We start from the raw sequence: 22,658 nt of genomic DNA on the forward strand, positions 1-22,658 counted from the left end.
GGTCAGCTGTTCAGGGTGAGGAATCTTGTGGAAGGGCTGAACTGAGAATACTGTTGGAAAGCTGTACCCACTCAGGTGTTAAGGTCTCAAACCCATAAGAAAGGGGAAGAGATAAGCATTTATTAAGCACCTCCTATTTGCCAGGCACTATGTTAAGCACTTTATATATATTATCTCATTTGATTCAGTAAGGGCAGGAGAAGCAGATTCCAGATTGCATGATGCCACCATCTGTCCAGTGACATTCACAGAAAGGACAATATAAAGAAGCTAATATCAAGACATTTTTGTTGTTGAGACATTTCAGTTGTGTCTGACTCTTTGTAACTCCCTTTGGGGTTTTCTTGGCAAAGATACTGGAATAGTTTGCCATTTCCTTCTCATTTTAGAGATGAAGAAACTGAGGTAAACAGGGTTAAGCAACTTGCCTAGAGTTACACAGCTAGTAAGTGTCTGAGGTAGAATTTAGACTCATGAAGATGAGTCTTCCTGATTCCAAATCCGGTGCTCTAACCACAGAGCCACCTAACTGCCCAATAGAATGGCTTAGCATAAGGATAAATCTATAAGAGCTTTGCAGCATTCAATTCAACAAATTCAAGAAATGCTTAAGTGCCTTCCTTCTATGTTCAAAGCACTATGTTGGGTTCCTATTATGAAGGCGCTTACATTGTTCAATACTGCAATATTTCAATGGATGTCTTATTTCATTAATATGTTTCTTTCCAAATATATCCTCCCCAGTTTCATCTATCTTGAGACTCGGTCCCGCAGTGTCTTCAAGACTGTTTTGCTTCCAGTATGGCCCTCTCCTACATACACTTGATGGGGTCCAGCTGTTCTTTCCATCTTTGTATGCCTCAGTACCATCTCTACTTCCTCACGTAGCACATTGGGGATGATCCAAATGTGGTGTTTCCACTCTCACCGAAAGACACCAGAGTTTGTTATAGAAATCTAGACTAAGCCTTTCTATTTTCCGTCTTTTTGTTGTCCTTCCAGTTTCATCCATATACTCTTTGTATGACCAGGCTTGGTTGGGTCTTGTGCCAAATGTTCTGCAACTTATTTTTTTCTCTCATTGCTTTTTGTTGTTTTATGAGGCGATGGAACTCATAATCTTCTAACATCCTCCTCCGTAAGATTTTATATAGGCATTTATATTCTAAACTGATGCTCCCTTGGATGCCAACATCTCTCTGCTTGGCAAGGAGATCAAGTATTTGCTGGCTGATGTGGTTTCTAGGCTTTTCTGGTCTTTTCATTTTGAGGACCCGCTTATATAGGTTAAATTTTCCTGGGATATAGTGACAGATTTGACATCTCTTCTTTTGCCTACTGTGCTTAAAAAAATACCAATGGTTTGTTTAAATAGGTCAGGTTAAAGTTAGTTTAATTCCTGCCATATCTTATTATTTTCATTCTTTCTTCTAATTTAGCATTGACTTTGGTCTTTTCTCTCTGAGTCAGTGGTCTAACTATATAGAGACAACTAATTCCTAAATGACTCCCCCATTGGTAACTACTCATCTCCTTTGTGTTAAGTATTATCAATTTCATTTTTTGGAGAACAGTGCTCTTCTATATCTAACATCTCTCATCTCTCTTCTTAAACAAAGTATTCATGATTTCTAGGGCTTGGAGTTCCTATGTATTCTACAAACCTTTAGCCTCTCTTGTTTCTTACTCCTGAACCGTTTTTTCCAACATTTTTCTATTTGCCATCATCCCCTTTGCATTGAAGTTATTGAGTATTAAAGTATGTGTTGCTTTAATAGGAACAAAAATAGCTTACCATCTATTAGGAGGAATATGGTTAGGGACAGAGGAGAGAGATCCAGAAGAAGTGCTCTAAGAAAATTAGAGGAAAGAAAGAATATGTTTACTGGGGATGGAATGGGAGAGGAGAGGATTAGGGAAAGCTTCATGAGGGAAATGTTACCTGATTCGAATCTTGGAAGAAGAGAAGAATTTTAAAAGGTAGAGATGTGCAGGGAATGCTTTCCGGGTATAGAGGACAGCCTATACACATGCATGGAAGTGGGTAACAGCAAGTTGAGACCAGGAATAGCTAAGTTTCATTTGGCTGGAAAGGTACAGACAGAAGGGCCTTAAGCACCCTCCTACAGTGTTTTTATTTTATCCAATGGACATTTGAGACTCATGAGTGATTTTTGAATATGAGATCATATATTTTGCCTATTAAAGTATAGGATCACAGATTTAGACTTGTAAGGGACTTTAGAAATCATCTAGTCCAATCCTCTCATTTTACAAATGAGGAAACTGAGTCCCAGGGAGGTTGTGACTTTCCCAAGATTGTAGTGAACGTCAGAGATAAAGTTAGAAGCAAGGTCCTCTGAAGCTAAATCCAACTCTTCTACTCCATCCTACCTTTGTAATGATTCCTTGGTAGTGTATTTTCCTCTTTGCAAAATTTAAAAGGTTGTTGTGTTGTTCTTAGTGAACAGGAGAAAGCAACGAATGGGACAGGAAGAAATCTTGTGGGCTTTCTGCTTTAGGGGACCTGTGTGGTATAGAACCCAGGAAAGCCAAAGGAAGTAGTTTCAGTGAAAGATGATGGTAGCTGGTCTGGTTCTGGGCTGGCTGGAATGGAAATGAAGTGGTGACTTGAGAAAAGAGGTGCTGAAGAAAGAGCATGTATTAGAGATACTTGCTCTAGAGAAGACCTGGGTCCAATTCCTGCTTCTGAAAATTACTACTTGTGTGACTTTGGACAAGTCCTTTTACTTCTCTGGGCTTTAATTTCCTCAGCTGTAAAAGGATGAGACTGGACTAGATTGCCACTGAGGTCCCTTCTCCCTTCTGCTTCCCAATATCTCCTCCACAGACTAGTCAACTGTGGTCACCTTCTGTACGTCCTTGTGATGTAAGACATGTTCTTCCTTCTCCCTTCTCCGTACCTGGCTGCTCTCCCTCCTTCCTCTGCCTCTACCCCAGTGGTGGATACATGAATCTTGATAAAATCAATTCTTTCATTGTTCTTGAATAAAATGTATCAACTTACTCACCTTTGGCCCATTAACCACCCTTGTAAACTCTCCATACCAAAGTGTCATTCTCTTTTCTATGTTGGCTACTCTATTAGAATGTAAGCCTCTTGAGGGCAGGGGTTATTTTTGCTTTTGTGTTTATATGGCTAATGCTTAGACTTAGCATAGTTTGTGGCACTTAGTAAACCATTAATAAATGTTTTTTCCTTCATTAATTTATTCATTTATTCATACTGTGAAGATGGGTCAGGCCCGTTGCTCCCTGGGCTCAAGGTATGTTGGTCCAGGCTAAGCTGGCTGTTGGAGGATGGGCCTAATTTGGATAGAGAGAGCTTCATGAGGGAACAGGATGAGCAAAGGATAAGTGAAAGAGAGGAAAGGTAAAGAGCTGGTTGGGCATGTTTAGTAATTAGGAGTAATCACCTTTGTCTAGTACTTATTATGAAGAAGGGGGAGATGTCTGCAAATGTAGGTGGTAGTTAGGGTAGCCTGAGAAACTTGGGCTATGCCATTGAAGGTTTTTGAGCATAGGAAAGACATGACCAGAACCCTAATTTAAGAAGATCAGCCTGGCTGCAGCACATGTATAGAATGGATTGGGATGAGGGTCTTTTGTCAGGGCCCTGTGGGCACTCGTGGGAAAATTCATGCTCTTGTTCTCCAGTCATTTTCCATTCTTCAATAAGGCTAGCCAGGATGGATGAGAGGTGAGAGAAGAGGGGGCAATGCTGGTCACTTCTCTCAATGGTCAGTCCTTCAAAGAGTTATCCCAAAGCACTGGAGATAGAAACAGATTTTCTGGGCCAGCATGGGTGCCAACTGCTGGGCTGAGGACAGCAGCCTGAGTCACTAGTATTGGTGTGGACCAGACAGTCAAATGGAGGTGCCTGAAAGAGAATAAGTGACTCAGTTGGGCTCCATTGTTTTCTGGGAAAGGAAGGGCCACTTAGCCTTAATAGCTGTATTCATCCAGCAGACAAAGGAACAGTTGGTGAGATGGTTGCTCCCTCCCTCTCTGACAAGCCTTCCCACATCCACAGGATGCTAAAGAGACAGAGGGTATTTAAACCTGCCTGGCTTCAGCCCAGCTTCTCACCCCAGCCTGAATTACCAACCTTATGCTTCTCTTTCATAGCAGGGACAAGCAGGGGAAGCTGGGATGGGGAAGTGTGGGAGATCAGGCTCTGCTCCCTTTACCAACAGAGAGAAAGGAAACAAACCTCACATTCCTGAGTGGCATTGAGGTGCTTTGGCTAAGGTTTCTTGGAAAGTATTAGCTGTCCCTGAAATAGCTACTGGGCTCTTTGAAACAGGCTGATAGAGAGCAGAGATTTCCAGCTCATCTGCTCTTCTCTCAAAATGTTAAATGGACACTGTGGCTCCTGCAAAGCAAATGTAGCCTAATTGGTGCAGCTGCTGAGGGGGCTGGGGGATGAAGTACCTAGCATGGAACAAGAGAGGGGATAGGTCACATCTGGAATGCCAGATGTGCTCAGTTCCTGGTGACACACTTTAGGCACCAGTTGTATATTGGTGAACTGGAAGGTGTTCAGGGGAGGGAGTTAAGGTGGATGGAAACTTAACACTAGTCTCATGAAGAATGGTAGAGGGAACTGAATACATTCAGGATAGAAATAGGGACTGGATCTGTTATTTTATTAGTATAGGGAACTCTCAAATGAGGAATCTCCCTTTACCAATGCTGGTTGGTCCCTCCTCTGCAACTTCCAGTCTTAGAGAGTTAGGTGGTACAGTGGATAGATTGCTAGGCCTGGAGTCAGGGAGAATTGAGTTCAAATCCAGCCTCAAACACATACTAGTTGTGACCCTGGGCAAGTCACTTAACCTCTGCTTGACTCAGTTTCCCCAAATGTGAAATGAGGATAATAACAGCACCTCTCACACAGGGTTGTTATGAGGATTAAATGAGACTAAATAAGATAATATTTGTAAAGTACTTAGCATAGTGCCTGGAACATAGTAGGTACCATGCTTATTCCTTTCCCCTTCTTTCCCTTCCCTTACCCTTAAAGAGTTGCCTAGAGGTTAATTGACTTGTTGAAGATCACACGCCAATATGTGTCAGAGGCAGAATTTAAACCTAGATCTTCCTGGCTCTGATACCAGCTCTCTATCTACTATTTCATTTTTTTTCCCAGTATATTTAGCCTCTGAATATGTTTAGCTTGGTGAAAAGAAGACTGGGCATTGGGAGGTTATGTAAGAAGAATGAAGAACACAATGGATCTTTTCAATCAGCTTAAGAATTATATAATATGGAAGAGGATTTGAGGGATGGGGAACCTGTGGCCTCGAGGCCACATGCGACCCTCAAGGTCCTCAAGTGGGGCCCTTTGACAAAGTACTTAGAGGACCACATGTGGCCTCAAAGCCACAGGTTCCCCACCCCAGTCACTTTAAACTTATTCTGTGTAACTCCAGAGAGCAAAACTGGAGGCAGATTTGAGCTCTGATGACAAAAAAAGCTTTCTAAGAATTAGAGCTGTCCAAAAATAGCCTTGTGAGATAATTAGCTCCTTATTGCTAGGGGTATATAAGCAAAAGATAGGCAACCAGAAGGAAGAACTAAAAGCACTGAACTAAAATTGAAAAGAGGCAGATTTAAGCTTTGATGTAAGGAAACTGCCTAACCGCTATCCCAAGACAGAATGGGCTGCCTTGGTTTACATTCACTGTATATCTTCAAAAAAGGTTGGATCATCATTTTTGGGATATATTATTTCTTTTTTCAGATATGGTTTGGAACAGATGGTCTCTAGGATCCCTTCTATTTCTAAAATTGACCCTTTGCTGGGGATACGACAAAAGGCATTTGGGATTATACTTGACTTCTTCTTCAGTCCCTTCTAATTCTTGGAATCTGTAGTATTCTTTTTTCCCCAGAAACTTTTCAGATTCCAGTGAAGCCTTGGGTTGCCAGCCATCTATTTCACCCTCAACCTCATCCATATTATGGATCACAGCATCACAGAACCTCGGAGTTGGAAGAGTGCTCCAAGACCGTCTAAAATGTATCTAAAGTATTGAGCCTTTGCTTAAACATCTTTTTTAAGGGAGAACCCATTCCCTCACAAGAAGCCCATTACACTTTGGGGTGTCTCTAATTATTAGAACTTTTTTTTCTTACTTCAAATTTAAACCTGCTTCTCTGCCGCTTCTACCCAATATTCCTAGCTCTGCCCTCTGAGAAGAGGTGTGGAATATTTTGCCCAACATGGCAGGGAAGAAGTGGTGAATGGAATCTGGTGACACGATGTGTGTTATGGTGGTCATGAAAATGTGGTGCGGATATGTTGGGAGTATGGAAAGCGCAGCTAATTTGGGAACTCACTGATGTCCTTTTGTTGTTTCTCCTTGCCATAGTGCTGACAGGTACCGGGCAATAAATACACTCATAGAGCATCAAGGAGCTTTTTTTTTCTTTCTGGATAGAGATGTGGCTCTTTGGTTTTATATCTTTCTAGTTCTGATGGATGGTGAAGGAAGTAGCAAACCACTTCAGTATCTCTGCCAAGAAAACCCCAAATGGGGTCATGGAGAGTTGGACATGAATTAAATGACTAACCAATGACAAGAAGCTCTAATGGAAGGCTCCAACCACCATAATAATCATGTTTCTGAAGACAATAGAAGGAAATGAACTTTGTTTCTGCATAAGAGCAATGAATTTCTTCTTGGTCTCTAGACTAACCCAAAGAGGGAGTATTCAGTGCCTCACTAACTCCTGTCACTGTGGTACTGGCATCAGAGGCCCGGGGTGGCAGCAGTCAGTCTCAGGGCCAAGACACACAGAGAGACGCCTTCCAGCTGCCAAAGAGCCAACTCTCTCGAGGCCAGCAGAGCCTGGTCAGCTGGAATGCTGGAGAAGGGGGAGGGAATTCACAAGCAGAAGGAAGGAAGAAGAAATATATTGGAAATTACTGTCAGGTACTTCATTAGAGCTGAGCTTCAATTTAGGATTACAAAATCATACATTCCTAGCTGGCAAGGAGCTCAGGGGTCTTCTAGTTCAACTCCTTTATTTTGTAGTTGAAGAAACTGAGGCCCAACAGAAAAAGTTAGTTGCCCCAGGTAGTAAGTGGCAAAGTTCCACCCTTACTACTAACCTCCCTGGCTTCCTTTAAGTCCCAACCAAAGTTCTACCTTCTACAAGAAGCCTTCCCTTACCCCTCAGTTCTAGCGCTTTCCTTCTGTCAATTATTTCCTATTTGTCCTGTGCATAGCTTGCTTTGTATGTGTTCATTTGCATGTTATCTGTCCCATTAGACTGTATGTTCCTTTAGGGCAGAAAATGTCTCTTGCCTCTTTATGTACCTCCAGCCCTTAGCATGGTGCCTGACACATAGTAGATGTTTAATAAAAGTTTATTGAATTGGAAGCAGGGATTCAAATCCAGGTCCTTTGACAGCAAATCTAGGATTCTTTGCTTTGCATCATGGGAACTTTGGGTGAGAGAAAGGAAGTATTACGCATCCTATATGCCTTAAGACACAATATAAATGAATTATTTATTTTATGTCCATCTAACATTCAGGAGATATGGAAGTTCTGATAGGATTCAAGAAAAAACTGGGACTCAAAAGGTCTTTTTAAGCTTTCCTTCTCAGTTTGTCAATCAACAAATGTTTATCGAGCTTATACTATTTTCAGTGCTGTGGAAGATACAAAACCTTTGAGCTCAAGGAGCTTTACACCCTAGTTGGAGATACAAAGAAAAAAAATTAATGACAAATATATGGCAGCATATAATGTGTCCCCAAAATGCTGGGGTTGATGTTTCTAAGAGTTTAGAGGAGAGATATTTCTATCTGGCAGGTCAGGGAAAACTTCCTGGAGGAAGTAAAGATTTGAGCTGGGCTTTAAAGGGTAGATAGGATTTGGGCGGGCAGAGAGGAGGATATTCAGAAAAGGAATAGACAAAAAATCCTACACAATGTACAGAGGCCAGTGGACCAGAGTGGAGGGTTTATGTAGAGGAATGGTAGGGATAAGTCTGGAAATATAGATTAGAGCCAGGTTCCAGAGAACCCTGAATGCCAGATTAAGGAATTTAGGCACTAGAGAGACAATTAAATTTCATTCATTCATTCATTTATTCATTCATTCGTTTGTTTATTTGTTTATCTATTTGTTTATTTGGATATAATTAGAGGAAGATCTGGAGGTGAGTATACACGATTACACCAGAAAGAACTTAGAAGTGGGAGACTGGTTAAGAAGGCCATTTACTATATGATCTGATAAAGAGCTGAAAAGTAGCAGTAAGAGTGGAATGATAGTGGCAGATGTGAGATTAGGCAGGAAGCATCCACATGGGGGAAAGGAACATAGAGTCATAGATTTAGAGCTGTAAGGGACCACAGAGGTCATCTAGTCCAACCTCCTTGTTTTGCAAATGAGGAAACTGAGACCTGGAGAACTGAAATGACTTACTTAAGATCACACAAGTAGCAGGTGGTAGAAATGACATGAGTAACTTGGTCCTCTGACTCCATGTCTAGGAGTTTCCTCTCTACCACACTGCCTCCTAGGAAGCAGGTGAAGGAAAGGCAAGATCAAAGAGGGGGGAAATTTGGGAGCTGTCTGGTTGTCCTGAAGGGGAAAATGTTTTTTTTGGGGGGGTGGTATTGAGGTTCCCCCAGCATCTTTTCTTCGGGCATCATTCCTCCTGAATCCCTTCTTTTTTCCCCCTGTTTTTCTTTTGCCTGCCACCAGATCCATACATGTTGAAGCACCCAGAAGATGTGATGCTCAAGGTGTTTTGAGTGGGTCTGTCCCTCAAACTTTTCTGGACAACTATTGCTACAGACAACATTGCAGTGAATATAATCATTTGATTATTAAATGATAGGGACTTGATTATCTGGGAAGGTGTTGAAAAGATAGTAAGATTTTAAATGGGAGGATCAAAGTACCCTGCGTCTTAAGAAGGCAGGCCTTGTGCACACAGAAGCTCCTGAGTCCTAGGGAGAATAAAAAGTCCCAGTGCCGAATGAACAAAGGGAATCTTTTGTGCATTCACTATGATGGGCCCACAGAGATTAGGGACATTCTTTGAATCTTGGGTTGGGGTGCTTTGCTGGTAGGCTCAGGCTTCTGCCCTTGGGAGAATTAAAGCTCAGAGTCCAAGGGCCTTTATCCATGACAGTGCGCTGAGGAGTTGAAGGATCTACCAGGTAAAAGGAAAACAGAGGGTCTTAAGTGACCCCAAATGGTCAAGACTCCCTATGACTTCCTGGCCACTTCAGTCCATGGCAGTCCTATGTTTCTTTGAATTCCTATGGCTACCCTTCCCAAGACTTGCCAAACACAGTCATGCTATTACCAATTTGTTCTAGTGCCTGGCACATTGGAGGTGCTTTATAACTACGTGTTGGTTGTCCAGTTGGTTGAACTGTTTTTTATTTTTCCAGCTAGATTGTAAGGTCCTTGAGGGGAGAGACTGTGCAGAGTGGTTCCAACACCAGACTTGGAGTCAAAAGACCTGGCTTCAAGTCCTCATTCCAACATTTATGTTATGTGGCCCTGAACAATGTCAGCTTTCTGAGCCTCAGTTTCTTTATTTGTAAGTTGGGGATAAGATACTACAGACCCCACAGGGTTACTTTAAGGATCAAATGAGATAATGTATATAAAGTGTTTTCTAAATGAGAAGCGCTCTCTATATGAGAACTATTACAATGCATTTCTAAATACCTTGCAGGGTCTGGCACTACAGCTTCGAAGTAGGTGATTATCCATTGAATTGAACATCTGCTTTATTTCCTCCTGTAGTACCTAAGAAAAGCAAGATTTTTGGCCCTTCACTAATTTGACTGAGAATTTCATGATACACCGACACTATGCTGATCCTAGGAGTGTAGGCCATATCAGGGGTGGGGAGCCCGTGGCATTGAGGCCACATGTGGCCCTCTAGGTCCTTGGGTACAGCCTTTTGGCTGAGTGCAAGTTTTATAGAACAAATCCTTTTATTAAGGGAATTTGTCCTGTGAAGTTTGGATTTAGTCAAAGTGCTACACTTGAGGACCTAAAGGGCCCCATGGCCTTGAGGCCGCAGGTTCCCCACCCCTGGGCTATACTGTCTCCTACAGAAAGTATACCACTATTTAAAGCTACAAAGGAGATGTTAAACATGCCACCTTTCCCCACCTCACCCCTCTTAGGCTAATGACTTCTGGATAGTTTGAGCCCAAGAAGAAGGCATGGTTCCACGGTGGACATTAAATTCATATTGCTACTTTATACTGGACCTGGGATTGCCTGGAATTCTAGGTTCAAACCAAGGCAAAAAAGAATGTAGTGTTGGCTTTTAGGAAATGCTGACTAAGGTGTGGTACCATCCATAACACAAGACCATCCTGGATATCAGGAGTTTGTCTTCTCTATTGTTTCTGCCTTCTGCCTGAGAATGTGAAAATACTTTCTAAAGCTACTGGTATAGGAGGTCTGGGGGGAGAGGGGACTGGACCAGCATTATGAGCCACAAGGAATAACAGAAACAGAGACTCAGGGACTCCTGAAAGCCTGCATGCTGAGCTTGGCAGAGCTGAGACTGAAACCCAGGCATCCTGGCTCCTAGCCCCGGGCCTAATGATAAGGCGCCACTCCCTCTTTGAGTATCCAGGGCTGGCCCCCTCTGGAGCCAAGACAGTGACATCAGTGCATCCTATCGGCTCCCTGACTATTTGATGCTGGCTCTTGAGACATGGTATCAGGGCAGCAGAGGGAGGGACTTCCCAGCTTGTGCTTCCCAGAAGCGGGTGATGGGAACCGGGCTTTCCCTGGAGATTTGAAGGAGGCACCAGAGTTGGAGATTGAGCCACAGACATGGGAGGAAAGAACCACTGAAGCGATGAGGGGGAACGGAGGGAATGATTTATGACGAAAACCTAGAGAAGCATAACTTGCCTGCCTGACCTCAGCACCAACTGAGGGGCGTGGGAGAACATTCTACAAATATTTGAAAAGCAACAGTGCCAAAGAACTTGGTGGTTCAACCTGAAATGAAAGAAAGGGAGGGAGGGAGAGGAAAATTGAGGTTCCAATACTTTCCAAGATTAATCAGGATGAATTCCCCCTCCCCAAAGAAGCCCTTCCCTCTGTTATACATCTGAAGGGTACAAGGTAGAAAATAAAGTAGAGAGCTCTGCAACCCAGGGAAGGCCCAGTCTCCTTGAGAAGATAACCCTTGACCATGCACTCAGAGACTAAGAACAATGAAGCAATGGGCCTAAGGACAAACAAGCAATGAGAAGGAAAGAAATGGGCTATTCTTTCTATTGCTTTCTGTGTCTACATTTTAGGGAAGTGCATGTTTTCCTGAGGTTAGCTGGATGGTGCAATGGATAGAGCACAGGGATTGGAATCAGGAAGACTCATCTTCATGAGTTCAAATCTGGCCTCAGACACTCACTAGCTGTGTGATCCTAGCAAGTCACTTAACCTCAGTTTCCTCATCTGTAAAATGAGCTGGAGAAGGAAAGGGCAAACCACTCCAGTATCCTTACCGAGAAAACCCTAGATGGAGTCGCGAAGAGCCTGACCGGACTGAAATGACTGAATAACAACAAGAAGGTGCGGGGCAGTGTCAAGTGTGTTGGATTTGGATTTAAGAGATCTTGGGTTCACATCCTGCCTTTGCCACTTACTACCTCTATGGCTTTGAGTAAATCACATGATCTTTCAACCTTAGTTTCCCCAACTGTAAAGTAAGAGCATGGGATCTGAAGATCTTAAGGTCCTTTCCATCTTTACATCTGATTTTATGCACAAATTTATGCTATGTATGGTAGAAAGAAGTAAATGTTTTGGCCACAGTGATTTTAATGGGATGGGAAGTAGTGAGTGACTTGGGCAAATCTTCACATCCTCGGGGCTCAGTTTCCCCAACTTTAAAATAAGTGGGGTTAGAGTTAGAAGATTCTCTGGAATGTCATTCCCCGCTCTACCTGTTTATTCTAGGGCACAGATCTTGCTCTTCCCTAGCACAGCCTTGCTGTTAGGCTTGCCCTCATCCCCTACACATCACAGAGAGCATGGTTGTTTTCTTCAATGCGCTTTCTGCTCTTTGTTCTTTCCCAGTCTGAATATCTTCTCGTCTCCTTGGAAAGGAGGTGAGCTAAATCCTAAATTTCTCTGAAAGTCTAGCTCCAGACTCATGTCTTCCAGGAAGTCTGCCTTGATTAACTTCACTGGACAGTGATCTTTCTCCTCCGATTCACGTGTTTGGCCCTTGATATCTACAGTTAAAGAATTAGCTCTAATTTGGCACCAGGCAGCATGAATAGCCACTCTGGGCAGTCTCACATTCACTGTGGTAGTTTACACATGCCCCATTAGGGCAGAAGTGCCAAGTAAATGCCTTACTCCTTCTCCTCCTTAGTCCTCTCTTTCCAGGGGCATGTGCAATTCTTTGTCTAGAAAAGGGTCCTTAATCTTTGTGTCATGGACCCCTCTGGCAATCTGATGAAGTCTATCAGTCCATTCTCAGAATTATGTTTTCAAATGCACAAAATAAAATGCCTAAGATTACCAAGGAAATCAATTACATCGGAATGCAGTTATGAAAATGTTGGGGGAAAACACCTCCCCCAAACTCACAGACTCTTAAGTATTCCTGGTCTAGACTCTAGGGCAGGGGTTGGCAAACTATGGCTAGGGTCATATCCTGACTGCTTTTTTGGTATGGTTTGGGAGCTAAGAATGGCTTTTACATTTAAAAATAAAGTTTCATTGTATTTTAAAATGTAAAAACCATTTTTAGCTTCCCATTGGACATAAATAGACAATGGCTGGATCTGACCGTTGGGCTACGGTTTGACCATTCGTGCTCTGCCCACCCTGACCCTAGGGGCATATGGATTAGTGACTCATTGGCATAAGGCAGTTGGTTCCCTATGAAAGAACACACACATGCTAGAATGGCTGCACACAGAATTTTTGTACTTAGTGTACAACTAATAAATAAATAAACAATGCCTTATAACAAGGAGACAACGAAGAATAATAATACGCATCTACTGATCACTATGGGGCAGCTAGGTGGTGCAGTGGATAGAGTGCTGACCCTGGAGTCAGGAGGACCTGAGTTCAGATGTGATCCCAGACACTACCTGTGTGACCCTGGGCAAGTCACTTAACCCTATTTGCCTCAGTTTCTTCATCTGTAAAATGGTCTGGAGAAAGAAGTGGCAAACCACTCTAGTATCTTTGCCAAGAAAACCCCAAATGGGGTCATGAAAAGTCAGACCCAACAAATTGGCTAAACAGTGACAAGTAACCACTATCAGCTGTCCCTCTGAAAGCCCCAGGATTTCCTCCTGACTTGCTCTGGATTACATTGCCATTATGTTTCAGAGGCAGCATTTGTACTCAGCTCTTTCCAACTCAGAAATTCTGGTCCACCTCTGTATCTACTATACCAGCAGCTTTCAAAGGGTGAGGTCTCCAAGACCCTTCCGAGGGGGTTCCTGAGGTCAAAACTATTATAATAATAATACTAAGATATTTTAATTTCTAATATGACAAATATCAATAGATAATTTACCCACATAACCCACATAAACGAAAACTCTTTGGGGGAGTCCACAAAAGTATTTAAGAATATAAAGAGATCCTGAGACCAAAAAGTTTTCTCTCTCTTCCACATTGGAGGCACTTAATAAATACTTATTGATTGATTTAAGGAGCCCCCATAGCAACCTCTAGCCAACAGCGATAGGTCATCAAAAGATACTTAAAAGATCAGCAACCCTTCCCTCCTCCCGTCCCCACCCCACTCCTGCCCATAAGATGATGCTCTTGTTTGGCCTAAATCTGTACAAACTCCATAAAGACCTACTTGCTGAAAATAAATTACTGAACTTGCTAAGAGTAATTAACATGGGCCTGGTCTATAACGAGAAAGTGTAAAAGGCGATGGAGAGAAGACTAGAGTCAGAGCCGGGAGATAGCTCCTGCTGGTGACTTCTTTTCCTTCTCTCCATGAGTAAAACTACTCCATGAGGAAAGATGATGTTGCTCCCCACCTCCCTCTTCAGGCTGGAGGAGCCTCTGGTTACCTCCAGTATGGTTTTACTCTCAGTGACAAGATAAACTCCAGACTCATTAAAAAAACCCAGCCCAACTCTGTTCATTCTTATTCAATAGGCTCCAAAGAATAATAGGAGAAGAATTCTTCTGCATTGTAGGGGTGGAGAGTAATCCTTTCTGAATTTTTGTTTGGGACTCAGAAATCCTAGCTATGGCCAGGGCCTGCCCGCTGAGGATAAATCCCCAGTGAACCTGCCGCAGTAACCTGTTCCAAGTAACTGTTATCCCCCCTCCTCCTCAATCATCTCCCTTTGCTCTGAATCCTCCCCCCTCTGCTCTGGCTTGTTCCCTCAGCCTCCCACAACTGGCCCCTTTGTCCTGGCAATCCCAATGCTTCCTGGGACTGATTGCACCATCTTTGGGAGTAGATTTGTCTGGGGTCAGTCTCTGGGAGTAGATTTTTCCTCATCCTAGTATTGGAAGCTCCTCACCCCCAAACTGCACGATTTGTTCCTTCAACGAGATAATAAATGTGAAAATACTTTTTTTAAAAAGGAACACAGATATATGCAAGATTGTTCTGCCGTTCTGAGTGCCTGTTGAGTGAGCAGGGACAAAAATGGGATCGATTGGGGTCTTTCATCTCCTCAGTGGCTGGAGCCGATCTCGCTGAGGAGCGGTTCATAAGATCACACTTTAGAAAAGGAAAAGAAGATTATCTAAAGGCTTAGTTTTTTCATTTGGAAACTTCTTAGGTTGCGGTTTCCCTGCCTCACCCCGTTTGTCCAGAAGCCGATGAGGTACCAGAGAGGTCATCTAGTTCAAGCCTGTCATGTTACAGATGAGGAACCCAAACCAGAGATGTCCAGTGATCTGCCCAAGGTCACATATGTTGTAATAAGATTTGAATGGAGGTCCTCTGACTGATCTTAATTCCAGTTTCTTTGATGGTTACTGACTTTGTTTCTTAACTTAGTGATTGCTAGTGAGTTTCCTGAGGGCAGGGCAATCTTTTGCCTTTCTCAGGGCTTAGCACAGTGCCTGGCATGTAGTAGATGTTCATTAAATGACTGACAGTTCCATTTCTATGGAACACAGCCCTGTTGGGATGGGGGGCAGCCCTCAGCTAAAGAAGGAGATGACGAGCAAATTTGGTTCCCTTAGGAGCCAAGCTGAACCTGAATTTATGAATCTTGAAACCCGAAGTCCAGGATAAGCTCATTGTAGTTTCCTATCTCCTGAGAGTCTCCTTTTTGTCTGCCTTGCCCTAGGAGGGAGGTCTTAAAGTGGGCTAGAGACAGGAGGTAGAGGAAGGGATATGGGTCTGGGAAATGGAGAAGAAAGGATATGAGCATTTTCCTGAAAGGAAGAAAGACCCTAGGGCTAAGAAGAGGAGGTGGGGTGGGGGAAAGAAGCTAGCTGCAGGGCAAGAAGGCTGAGAGAGAGGCAGGAGATGAATGGGGCAGGAAGGCCTAGGATGTCTGTAGTCAAATTGGTTGTGTGCTGTAGGACCCATGGGACTGATGAATGATACACATTCATCCCAACTACCCTTTTAATAAATGGCAAACCCCCAGCGAGGGGGTCGGGTTTCTCCTCATGAGATTTACAGGGTATTGCCTTGGCTCTGGAACACAGTTATTGTGCAAAGCTGAAACATGGATGGAATGGATGGGAAAGGGAATGACAGAGAGAGACAGAAACAGAGTAGGGGGAGGGAGAGAGAGGAATAAGAGATAGAGAGAGAGGTAGAGAGAGAGGAAGAGTGGGAAGGAGGGACAGACAAAGGGGGAAAGAGAAGGAGGGAGGGGGACAGAGGAATAGAAGAAGGGTGAGAGAGGAAAGGAAAGAGGAAGGAAGGGAGGAAGAGAGGAAAGAGAGGAGGAGAGAGGGAGAGAGGAAGAGAGAGAGACAGAGCCAGAGACAGAGAGACAGAGAAAGAGGGAGAGAGAGAGAAGAAGAAGAAGATGAAGAAGAAGGAGGAGAAGAAGTACAAAGAAGAAGAAGAGAAAAGAAAGAAGACAAAAAAGGAAGAAAGAGGAGGAAAAGTTTATTTTGGTAGCCTTCTTTATTCTTTGGCACATCAGAACCCCAGAGGTTTCCCAGGACCAGGAACCCTACAATGCCTAATAGAATATTAAATAGGGATTTTTACATGGAAGGTAAATACCACAAACTACACTCAGAGTCAGCAGAAGCCTCAATTGAGTGGGGCAAGGGGGTCAAGAGACAGACTCTGGAGGATGCTGTGGTGGGGGTGATGAGGGGGGCACAGCACAGGGAGGGGCAAGGAGGTCGCTTACTTAGCCATCCAGCAGCTTCCTGCTTTGTTTTTACTGAGAGAGATCACATGGCATATTGGGTATAGAGCTGACCTTGAAGTCAGAAAGACCTGGATTTAAATCTTGCTTCTGAAATATAATGGCTGTGTGACCCTGGAAAAATTACTTAACCTCTCTGTGCCAGGCAACTCTCCTATGGCTATAAGTTACACAGCAGATGTTGTGTACCAATGCACTGGTAGAGGGATATTCCACACTAGGAGTTCCCTATGTCAATGAAATTGCAGGTCTGATCAAAAACCCAAACCCAAAATTCTTTCTAAGTACACTGCAAATGCTCTAAGTATCTCATAAATTTGACATCCTAGAGCAAGGCTCTTTAGTTATGGGAGTTCTCATAATAGGAAAGCTACCCTCCAGTGCCTCCTCTCTGTCCTGTGCCCCTCCCAGGGTTTTCAGGAGCAGAGGCTCAGTGGTGTATATTTATTATGCATAGACTTTTACAAGCCCTTGCTGCCTTCTCCTTGGGTGAGGATCAAGCAAGAATAATGAATGATAAGAGACCATACGAAGTAATAATTCACAAAGATTAATTTTCCGAGGCACAGACCTGGATGTCTGCCTCACTAAATAATCCAATGACAGCTCCAGATGGCATCAGAGTGGGTATGCTTCTGGCAGGTAAGAGTCAGAGGAAAAGAAGATTATCTAAAGGCTTAGTTTTTTCATTTGCAAACTACTTCAGTTCCAGTTTCCCTACCTCACCCCATTTGTCCAGAAACCGATGAGATTTGAAGGCCCATTCCCCTTGGCTTCTGCTGGAGGCCAGCATCTGTCACCTGTCCAAGGCCGAAAAGTGGCTTTCCTGGGCTCCTACTTTGAGATCGAGTGGGATGGAGAGTGAGGTTGCAGATGTAAGGCAGAAGGAAAAATGTCACCACATCTGGATCCATTTAAGAGATAAGAGGGGAGAGCAATTCTTGCTCCACCTTAGGCTTAGGAATCTTTATAACCCTAGGAGGGCACATGGATTATGACACCTGATTCCCCCTTCTAGTTCCTGGTGGGAAAGAAGTCCTGGCTGGAGCATCTCAGCTATGGAACTAATCACCAAGGGGTGGGATCTCCACCACCTACTCTCTCTCTCGGGAGCTTAAACCAGAAAAAGTTTTATCCTGTGACCTTGCTCGAGCTCATTTAGAATGTAGGTATTTCTCCAGCTATGTGCTGGGGAACGGCAGGCTAAGTACTTTGGCAGAGTCATCTGGAAGAAGGGGGTGGATGCCCAGTCCCTGTTGTGCTACATACAGCCTCAGCCAAGTCTCTTTCATTTTTTCCTTTCTCCTTCTCTGCTTTTCTCTTATCTCTACCCTTTGCCCTTAAGTGGAAAAGAGAAAAGGAACTATGTTGTTCTGGCTGAATGCTGGTCTGGGTTCAAATTCTGCTGCCAATACCACCTTGCTGAGTGGAGGAGTCCATTTGGGGACTTATTCCTTCTGTTTAATCAGAGATAACCAGAGCTGCCCACCCTGTTTGTCACAAGGACCATGGAGAGAAGGCACCAGACAAGAGGGGTATCTCTAGCATCCACCCATATCCTCTACTCCATTCCTACCTTCATTTCCTCTACAGTTTAGGGCCTTGTCATGATAACACACTGTAACAATAGCTTTCAAACTGGTTTCTCTGCCCCCTGAATTTTCTCTCTATAATCCATCAGTCAATAACGAGCAAATTAATTTTTATAATAAATAACTCTGGCCATGCCATTCTCCTCCTTAAAAACCTTCAGTAACAACCCATATCAAATTGCTTGCCTTCTCAAGGAGAGGGGGAGGGTGCTGAGGGAGGGAGAGAACTTGGAACTGAAAAATTAAAAAGCCTAAATATTAAAAGTGGCTTTTACATGTAATTGGAGAAAAATGAAATATTAAAAATTTAAAAAAACCCAACAACTTTCAGTAGCTCTCTTGTTGGTTGACAAAATATAGACCAGCATGTAAGGTCCTCAATAATCTAGTTCCAGCCTACCTTCCCAGTCTTATCTTAGACCATTCCTTTTTCATTCTCTTTAACATTTTGGCCAAACTAGACTCATCCTGCACTTTGCCAACTCTCTGTATGTGTGTTGGCCATCCTCCACACCTTGGTCATAATCCCTCCACATTTCTACCTACTGAAATCTTTCTCTTCCTTTAAGGCTCAACTTGAAACCTTCCCTGAATCTCCACAACTGAAAGGGATCCCGCCTACCTCAAATTTTCTTAAAGTACTTTTTTCTGTATCTCTTCTTTGTCTTCATCATAATCTATCTTATTATTAAATTTATTTGTGTGCATTATAGACTCCTTATTAGATTATATGCTCCTAGAGGGGGCGAACTGTGCTGTTTTTTTGGTTTTGGTTCATCATGTCTGGAATGCACTCCCTCCTCACCATGGTCTCCCAGAGTCCTCCTCTTCCTTCTAGATGCACCTAGAAGTTGAATTACCACCTTCTACAGGAAGCCTTTCCTGATCCCCCGAACTGCTAGTGCCCTCTCTCCAAAACTTTCTGCTACTTAACTTCTTTATCTCGAGTCCTATATTTATTCCCTATGTACTTATACATGTCCCTGTTGACTCCCTTATGAGGGCATAAACTCCTTGTGAGAATAGGGATTATTTCAATTATAACTGCTAACATTTTTATATTAATTGAAGGTTTGAGAAGTACTAGACAGATGTTAACTCATTTGATCCTGATTTAGATCCATTTGATCACAACAACCCTGGGAGGTAGGTGCTATTATTATCACCCTCCTTTTACAGATGGGGAAACCAAAGGAGGATAAGTGACTTATCTATAGTCACACAGCTAGTAAGTGTCTAAGGCAGGATTTGAATTCGTCTTCCTAATTTCAGGTCCACCACTCTATCCACTGATCTAAATAGCTGTCTGTATCACATTCTCCAAGGCCTAGAACAATGCCTGGCCCATAGGAAGCACTTTATAAATAACCATTGATGAATTGTATCCCTAGTCCTCAGCATGATGTTCTGCATATAGTAGGTGCTAAATTAGTGTTGGATGAATTGACTGACCTCCAGACCTGGTTTATGGTGGACAATTATGTTCCTTAAAGCCTCAGAATCTAAGCTCTCTCTTCTGCCTCAGGGATGGAGCAGTTCAGAGCCCTTGTGTTTGCTGGACCTCAGTGAAGGGATGGAAGTTAATAGACAGCTTGCACTGCTGGCCATGGAGTCTTCTATCCAAAAGCATGGCAAGGGGAAAGTTCCCTCTTTTCCTTTCCCCTTTTCTAGGCAGCTGCCAGGCCATTGTTAGGACAACTTCCCCTGTTCTCATTCCAGATTGCATTTCCTCTGCCTTCCTGAGTGGCGAGATATGCCAGTGAGAAAAAAGATGTCCTGGCCTTGCAGTGTACCTCCCATGGGAGCAGATGCCAAGGTAAATATGTTGTGGACTTAAAGTTAAGTGATACCCAAGCTCTTTCTCTCTCCTGGCCTATATTTCTTGCCCTCAGTTATTCACAGAGGCCCTTTATTTGCAAGAACAAGAGGCAGCATATTTTATTGGGAAGAATACTGGATCTGGAGTTAGATGACCTGAGTTTGACACCCACATGTCCTTCCAGGATCACATATAAAATCCTCTATTTTGGTTTTCAAAGTCCTTAGTCACCTGGCCCCTTCCTACCTTTCCAGTCTTCTATCACCTTATTCCCCTTCCATGTGTTCTAAGATCCAATGATCCTGGTCTTCTTATTGTCCCTTCCATGGGATGCTCCAAACTCCTGATTCACATTTTCACTGGTTTTGCCTCATGACTGAAATGTTCTCTCTCCTCATCTCTGTTTCCTGGCTTCCATGACTTCCTTCAAATCTCAACTAAAGTCTCCCTTCTGCAAGAAGCCTTTCCCAGTCCTCCTTAGTGTTTGTGCCTTCCCTCTGAGATTGCCCGCAATTTATCCTGTGTATAACATGTATGTACATAGCTCTTTTTTTGTCTCTCCTGTTAGACCGTGAGCTTCTTGAATCCAGGGACCATTTTTTGGGGGATCTCTATTTGTATCTCTAGTAGAGTGCCAAGTAGAGTGCCAAGAATATAATAGGCACTCAATAAGTGCTTTTTGACTCTCACCTGGATGTTTTCTTGCTTTGTGATTTCTAGACTTCTTAACTCTAATTTATGTTTCTGATAAGAACTAAGTGGACTTGCTTTCCAATGCTGAAAGCATTTATTATGAAACCCAGTGGCTGTATTCTGCTCTTGGGTGGATACTAGCAGTGGTGTTAGAAAGTTATCAAATACAACAAGGATCCATTATCGTAAAAATAGTTATTTAGTACTTTAAATTTTGCAAAGCAGACATCTGTTTAACAGAGAACATGTTATCTGATCCTCAGGACAACTGTGGGGGGTAGGTGCTATTATACTCCTTTTACACATGAGGAAACTGAAATGGGGAGAGGCTAAGCGAGGCCCAGGATCATACAGCTAGTAAGTCTCTGAGGTAGGATTTGAACTTGGGTCTTTCTGGATTTTAGTCCAGTGCTCCATCTACTATGTCTATGATACATGAGTATTGCCCAGGTGTCATTGGAAAATGACTTACATAGCATTGAAAGCATATCCCTCATACGGCAATGAAAGTTGAATTGTGTCTTGCTTTGGATGGGAGGCCCGGGGTTCTTGTGTTGCTAGCCTCTGGACGCTGGTCTACTCATCTCCAAAAGCACAATAAACTCTAGATCACTTGGGATTCAAGGGTGTCACATAGGTCAGCGAGCTTTACCAGGCTCTTATGGAGCTAACTTCTTATGCAGTCAGTCCATTAATCAATGGACGTTCATTAAGCACCTACTATGTGGCAGTCACTGTACAAAAGTGGGGATACCAAAGAGAAATGGAACAGCTCCTATCCACAAATGTTTATTAACTGTCTACTTTGTGTCAGGAGCTTCACAAATATTATCTCATTTGGTTCTTGCTAATTTAAGAAACTAAAGATGACAGAAGTTCAGTGACTCATCCAGCTAGTCAATGTGTGGGACTGATTTGAACTCAGCTCTTCCTGACTCCAGGCCCAGGGCTCTATCCGTTGCTCTATCTAGATGCTTACTAGCTGATAGGGATTTGGGACTGAAGTCAGGAGGAGAGTACATAACTATTTTTTAATTCAATTCAGTTCAATTCGCCAATCTTGTCGGGTGGCCTAGATTTCTCTCCTTTCCTCTCTTCATCACCTTGGGTACTCTCCTGCGATCTACATCTCAAGGCTATATGAAATATATACTGTGTGCTTTGTGAAGACAAAAGTGAAACAATCCCTGCCTTCAAGGAGCTTACACTCTGTTGGTAGAGGTGACATGCACATATAAATGTATATACATATATACATACATACATATATGTAATATAAGGTAATTTGGGGGGGTTAGCAGTCGAGTGGGGAGCAGGAAAGAAGTCACAGAGCAGAGGCATTTAAGGTCAATGGAAATGAAAGATTCGAAGAGGCAGAGGTGAGGAGGAACTGTCTGTTCTCTTGGAGGCTGTTCCTTCAATCACTGGCTTCTCTCATCTGTTGACCCAGGATACGCTGTGCTTGTGGGATGTCCTTATCGGGGCAATGCTGATTAGTGAGCCGAGTGACGTTGTGCAGATAATGACACCGAGGCCCAAAGAGATGAACTGATTTACCCAAACTCACAAACATAACTTCTTAATTAAATCGCAGATTTATAACTAAAAGGAAACTTAGAGGACATTGAATCCAACCACTTTATTTTTAAAGCTTTATTTTATATTTTTCAATGAATGAAAATCCACCTTTTCTTTGTTTTTTCTCTCCCTCCCCTCAATTGATAAAGAAAGAAAATCAAAATGCTAATAACAAATATGCAAAGTACAAAAAAAAAGCAAAAACTAAATTTCCTCATTGGCTATGTCCAAAAAAAAAATACCCCAATCTGTATCCTGAGTCTATTTACCCCTATCTCAGGAGACAACCACCTCACTTTGTAGATGAGGAAACTGAAGAAGACGAAGTTAAGTGTCTTGCCCAGGGTGACACAGCTAATAATTATGTGAGGCAGAATTTGAATTAACACCTTCCTCACTCCAAGGCCAGCATTCTCTCCATCATGACACCTAGCTACCTCAGATCTTGTCAAGGGCTCTGTGATATTGGACATTTTGTTTGGCATTTTATTGAATATTAGGGTGCCTCTCTTCCTCTCTAGGGACTTATACTCAATGATAAGCCAACATAGCATCACCAGGGGCTTCTCTGGTTTGTGATCTTGCTCAG

Source organism: Trichosurus vulpecula, chromosome 2 (genome assembly GCF_011100635.1).
Source record: "Trichosurus vulpecula isolate mTriVul1 chromosome 2, mTriVul1.pri, whole genome shotgun sequence".
Classification (NCBI taxonomy): Eukaryota; Metazoa; Chordata; class Mammalia; order Diprotodontia; family Phalangeridae; genus Trichosurus; species Trichosurus vulpecula.